We start from the raw sequence: 7089 nt of genomic DNA, 5'->3' as shown, positions 1-7089 counted from the left end.
AAAAAAAAGAAAAATTACAAATATACACCTACAGTAGCTGAGATTGTCTAGTGGGTCAATAATCATGAATATCCAACTGTGTCCATGGTGTGCTGATGACTAAATGTCCTTCAGGTATATTTTCAGGAATTGTGTATCTAGATAAAATGGTGAAACTTGTTTCTAAATATTTTAGGCAATGGTATATGATTGATTTTTCTGCTAGTTTAAACTTTAGTATTAATGGTCATCCTTCCACAATCTAGAATCACTTCAAAACAGAGTCTGAGTGAGAGTTTGTCTAAATCAGAGAGAGTTGGACTTTGGACATATTTGGGGAAATTTTCCCTCTTTAGTTTAATTAATAACTAATTAAATACCCATTATTTAGGAAATGACACCATTTCCTAAGCAGGATATCCTGAACTGAATAAAGGAAGTTGAGAATACACATGCATATCTAGATCTCTCCTGTCTAACTATGGATTGAATTGACCAATTATCTGACTCGAGAGTCTGTTTCTGTAGCTTACCCCAAATAATGGAACTGTAGGTCAAATAAACATTATCTTTATTTAAACAGAAATTAAAAAGTTAAAACCAAGTTGTGCACATCTGTATTTCTAACATTTGTCAAGATGAAGGAGAAGGAACTCAGTTTGAATCCAATCTTAGTGAGTTCTTGTTATATTAAGCTGCATAATAGAGGCTGCCAGGAAAATATTAAAAGAAATTTCAGGTGAGAAAAAGAAATAAGAGTTTGAGCATCATTAGACATTGCATTGAAGAAAACACTCCTTTCATGTCTGAAGGATTCTTGGTCTCTTCTAAGAGTCCACTCAAGAGCAACTGAGAACTTTTCAAAAATGAACTGTTCCTTTTGCCTGTAGTAAAAAAAAAAAGCTGTAGAAATTCTGTGGTTAGAAAATCAGAATTCAGATATGGAGGGGGCCTTTTGATCCCACAGCACAGCCTGCTTAAGAGGAGAGGAGATCTGAGAGCATGTTCCAGTGCTGACAGGACCTAAGAGACGGCAGACCAAGAAAAACTCCTAAGTACATAGTCAGCCACAACAAAGACTGAACCAAGACGCTGAGGTTCTGCTGGACTCATTTGAAGGAAGAGATGGGTAGGAACCAATGCAAGAATTTCTCCAACATCCTGAAAAACAACATGATAACACCAGACTCCAGTGAACATGCAACAGGAAGACTTGAACATCCTAACCAAGAAGAAGTAGAAGAAATCAACTTTAAACGGAACATTATGAAAATGATAGAGACCCTTAAACAGGAAGTGAAAAACTCCCTGAAAGAAATGGAAGAGAAGACAAACAAAACGTTGGAATAAATTAATAAATCCCTCAAAGGTACCCAAGAAAAACAAGAAAAAGCAAGCAAACAGGTAAAGAAAACAGTTCAAGACTTGAAGACTGAAATGGATCTAATAACAAAAACACAAACCAGGGGATGGCTGGATATGGAAAATCTGGGTAAATGAACAGGAACTACACAGACAAGTATAAGCAACAGAATACAAGAGATAGAAGAAAGAATCTCAGGCAATGAAGATACTATACAGTAAATAGACTCATTAATCAAAGAAAATATCAAATCCAAAAAATTCATAACAAAAAACATTCAGGAAATCTGCGACACCATGAAAAGACCAAACCTAAGAATAATAGGGGTAGAAGAAAGATAAGAATTACAGCTCAAAGGCACAGAAAATATATTCGATAAAATTATAGAAGAAAACTTTCCAAACATAAAGGATATTCCTATGAAGGTACAAGAAGTATATAAAACACCAAATAGACTAGATAAAAAAAAATCTCCTCACCATATAATAATCAAAACACAAAAGATACAGAATAAAAAAATAGTATTGAGAGCTGCAAAGGAAAAACATCAAGTAACATATAAAGGTAAACCTATCAGATTTACACCTGACTTCAGAAGGTCTTAGATAGATGTGCTGAAGACACTAAGAGACTATGAATGCAAGCCCAGATTACTATGCATAGCAAAGCTTTCTTTTACCATCGATGAAGAAAACAAGATATTCCAGGATAAAAACAGATTTAAACAATGTGTAGCCACAAACCCAGTCTTACAGAAAGTACTAGAAGAAAAACCACAACCCAAGGAAGCCAACAACACCCATAATAACACAGACATCTGACAACCCTCCATCAATACAACTCAAAGAAGAGAAACACACAAACACTACCACCAAAAAAAATAACAGGAGTTAACAAACACTGGTCATTAATATCAATTAATATCAATGGACTCAATTCACCTATAAAAAGGCACAGGTTAAGAGAATGAATACGAAAATAGGATCCAACATTCTGCTGTTTACAAGAAACACACCCCAACCTCAAAGAAAGACATTACCTCACAGTAAAGGGTTGGGAAAGGGTATTTCAATCAAATGGACCTAAGAAACAAGCATGTGCGGCTATCCTAATATCTAACAAAATTAATTTCAAACGAAAATCAATCTGAAGAGATGGAGAAAAAACTTTATACTCATAACAGTAACAATTCATCAGGATAAAGTCTCAATCTTGAATATCTATGCCCTTAATATAAAACCACCCACATGTGTAAAAGAAACATTACTAGAACTCAAAGCACACATCAAACCACACAGTCTAATAGTAGGATATTTCAACACTCCTCTCTCACCAATCGACATTTCAAACAGACAGAAACTTAACAGAGAAGTAAGAGAACTAATAGATGTAATAAATAAAATAGACGTAACAGACATGTATAGAACATTTCACCAAAATAGGAAAGAATATGCCTTCTTCTCAGCATCTCATGGAACCTTTTCAAAAATGGATTGCATACTTGGTAACAAAGCAAACTTCCACAGATACAAAAAAAATTGAGTAACCACCTGTGTCTTATCAGATCATCATGGAGTAAAGTTAGAATTTAACAACAATTCCAACCCCAGAAAGCCTACACACTCATGGAACCTGAATAGTCAACTACTGAACCACACCTGGGTCAAGGAAGAAAGAAAGAAAGAAATCCAAGTCTTCCCTGAATTCAATGAAAATAAAGACACAACATACCCAAACCTATGGGACACTATGAAAGCAGTGCTAAGAGAAAAGTTCATAGCACTAAGTGCCCACATAAAGAAAACAGAGAAAGCTCACATTAGAGACTTATCAGCACACCTGAAAGCTCTAGAAAAAAGAAGCAGACTCACCGTGGAGTAGAAGACTGGAAATAATCAAACTGAGGTCTGAAATCAACAATATAGAAACACAGAAACAATCCAAGGATTCAATGAAACAAAGAGTTGGTTCTTTGAGAAAATCAACAAGATTGACAAACCCCTATCCAAACTAATCAAACGGCAGAGAGAAAACACTCAAATTGACAAGATCAGAAATGAAAAGGTGAACACAACAACAGACACTGAGGAAATTCAGAGAAACCTTAGATCTTACTACAAAAGCTTGTATGCCACAAAATTGGAAATGTAAAAGAAATAGACATTTTTTAGATAAATACCATATATCAAAATAAATCAAGACCAGGTGAACAATTTAAATAGACCTATAAGTTGTAAGGAAATAGAAGATGTCATCAAAAACCTCCCAACCAAAATTAGCCGAGGACCAGATGGTTTTAGTGCAGAATTCTACCAGAACTTCCAAGAAAAGCTAATATCTATACTCCTTAATGTGTTCCACATAATAGAGACAGACGAGTCATTGCCAAACTCTTTTTATGAAGCTACAGTTACCCTGATATAATAACCACACAAAGACTCAACCAAGAAAGAGAATTACAGACCAATCTTGCTCATGAACATCGATGCAAAAATTCTCAATAAAATACTAGCAAACCAAATTCAAGAACACATCAAAAAAATCATCCATAAAAAATCATTCATTATGATCAAGTAGGCTTTATCCCAGAGATGCAGGGCTGGTGCAACATATGAAAATCTATGAATATAATCCGTCATATAAATAAACTAAAAGAAAAAAAACATGTGATCATTTAATTAGGTGCTGAAAAAGCATTTGACAAAATTCAACTGCCATGGAGCCCCCAGAGTCAGACATGCTGAATCTTTGCTGATAAGCCACTGTGGCAATATACAGATTACTAGAAATGGGTTAATATAAGAGTTAACCAATAAGAAGCTAGAGCTAATGGGCCAACCAGTGATTTAATTAATACAGTTTCCATGTGATTATATCAGGTCTAAGCTAGCCAGGCAGCCAGGAAGGATAAGCAGCCCCTACTTCAACACCCAACTAAGACCCTGGGCAATACAGTATATGGTGCCTGAACTGGCCTTGCCCCATAGTAAGATTGATGAATATCTTAAATATCACCATAGAACCTTCATCCAGAAACTTATTAAAATAGAGTCAGAGACTTGCATCAGAGCCCTGGATAAAGCTCTCAAAGACCATTAGAAGAGTGGGAGAAGTGAGAATACGAGCAAAGAGGTCAAGACCATGGTGGGGACACCCACTGAAACATTTTGCCTGAACTAATGGGAGTTTACCAACTCCAGATGAACAGGGAAGCAAACCACATAGGTTTGGACTAGTCCCTCTGAATGTGGGTGACATTTGTATGGTTGGAGCAGACTGAAGAGCCCCTGGTAATGGCACCAGTATTTATCCCTACTACTTGTACTGACTTTTTTGGAGCCTATTTTCTTTGGATGGGTACCTTGCTCAGCCTAGACATAGTAGAGAGGGCCTTGGACCTTCCACAAAGCAATGTTTCTTACCCTCTCTGAGGAGTGGATGAGGGTTTTGGTTGGGGAGAATAGATTGAGGTAAGGGAAGGAAGGGAGGATCTCAGTACTGGGATTGGTATGTCAAATAAAAATAGATTGCTTTCTTACTAAAATAAATCAATTAATTTTAAAAACTAAAAGAAAGATAAAGATAAATAAATAAAAATGCCTATAGGCTTGGGCAAGAGAGGAAAAAGGATACAGACAGTTATTTTTTTAATTAAAGTATTTACACATAATTTAAAATATATTTTTTAAATATGAATGTTAATTCTTAATACAAATTTCAGTTGAAAGAAAACTATATTTTCTTTCTTCCATTGATTTTGTAAAATAAGTGGAATATTTTTATTCTAAATAAATATACAACTAATAAGCAAAGAAATTGAATAATTCAAACCTGACAATAGAATTTTAGCAGAATAATCACTTTGATTGACATATTAAGATTTCTGTTACACTATGAATACTGATTGGACATGTTGCACAGAACACCAAAGGAGGCACTGAGTCTCAGATTTAAAAAGCAAGACATGCAAACCATTAGAAGGATAATTATAAAACATCATAAAAGGGGAAGAATTTATGAACCCTCAAATGGGGATACACATTTTTAATCAAAGCACTAGAAGGTAAATCTTTGAATTCAAAGTCAACATGGCCCCCAAAGGGCATCTCAAAACAGCCATGGCAACAGAGAAACTGTCTTGTGTGGATATGCTTTCTTAATCAGCTTTCCGTGCTGTGGTCAGGTAGATGCATCGAGCCTCCTACAACATCCTGTAAGTTTTATTCTGGCTTTGCCTCTTGTCAACTGAAGCAGCACCATGATGTCTGTGCACCTAAATCTTGTGTGTACCGGTGAGTCCTGCTGGGAGTGAAGGGTGTGCCATAACAGGGTGGAAATGTCTCATGGAGGCTAGATCTTTCCACAGAAAAAAACAGTGGCTTCCATGGTTGATACTGGTGTATGAGTTCATCATAAAGAAGTGAGCTCTAACTCTATTGTACAGAGGCCCGACAGAAACAGGGGTATCAGATCACTAGGCTGTTGGAAGGAGATAGATCATCCATCATGAGCTTTTCTTTCCAGGCTTCATCCTACTCCTGAGGACTTTGGCACAAGCAGGTGAGTCCAACCTCAACCATGAGATACTACTACCCATGCCAATAGAAAAGATTCATTCTAACAGGAGAGTAGGCATCACGGTGTGTTGTCTGGTGGAATCTGTGAGTGATTCTTTGGTTAGTCTCCTGAACTGTGAAGTTAGGACCTTGAAAACACACCTCTCAGTCCTATCCCAGATTGTACCGGACACTGCCCCTGGCTGTTATGCATCAATTTCGATCACACAAATATTTTTGTTTTGTTTTTTTTAAGACAGGGTTTCTCTATGTAGCTCTTACTATCCTAGAACTCACTTTGAAGACCAGGCTGCCCGTGAACTCAGATATTCACGTGTCTCTGCCACCCAAGTACTGGGATTAAAAGAGTGGACATAGCTGGGCAGTGGTTGACACATGCCTTTAATTCCAGCAGGCAATTTAATTCAGGAGGCAAAGGTAGGCAGATATTTGTGAGTTAGAGGCCAGCCAGGTCTACAAGAGCTAGTTCCAGGACAGGCTTAATAGCTACAGACAAACCCTGTCTTGAAAAATAAAAACAAAATTGAGTGGTGCATAACACCAGAAGAATAACCAATACTTTTAAATAAAATATAGTCTTTCCCTTTCTACACTCTCACCTGACCATCCCCACTTATTTTTGATATATGATGCGATATTTTTTTACTTTTTAAATATGTGTGTCACTTGACAAACCATTGAAGTTATTTTTGTCTTCAAACAACTTCGCTCAAGATAACATTTGTGTATCACCAGGACACTGTTGGAACATCTCATTTTTGCTTGCTTTACTGAGCTACTTTCACTTTCTCCAGATGAGGATGTCAGGTCACGCATTACCAGCCTTTCTTTCTGCTTGAGATCTTCACAGAATTTCCAGTGTTTATAATGATGAACTCTTGTCTGCTACTGTTTTTCTGAGAAATTCATTGTCTTTATTTCTGAAGGACAGTGTGGCTGACATTTATAGGCAGGGTTTTTCTTTATTCACTCACTTCATTGAATAATCATCCTGGCCTCTTGTGGCCTGTATGTCTTCCATTAGCTGTAATTGGAAGTCCCTCATATGTACTTAGTTTCCCTTATTGCTTTGATTTCAGGATCTCTTATGAAAATAATATGTTCTGTGATCATAATTATTTATTTTTTTTACTTTTTTGTTGCTTTTTAAAAATTTATTTATTTATTAAA

This window comes from Microtus ochrogaster, unplaced genomic scaffold, assembly GCF_000317375.1.
Source record: "Microtus ochrogaster isolate Prairie Vole_2 unplaced genomic scaffold, MicOch1.0 UNK47, whole genome shotgun sequence".
Classification (NCBI taxonomy): Eukaryota; Metazoa; Chordata; class Mammalia; order Rodentia; family Cricetidae; genus Microtus; species Microtus ochrogaster.
Note: the sequence above shows the minus strand (reverse complement) of the source record.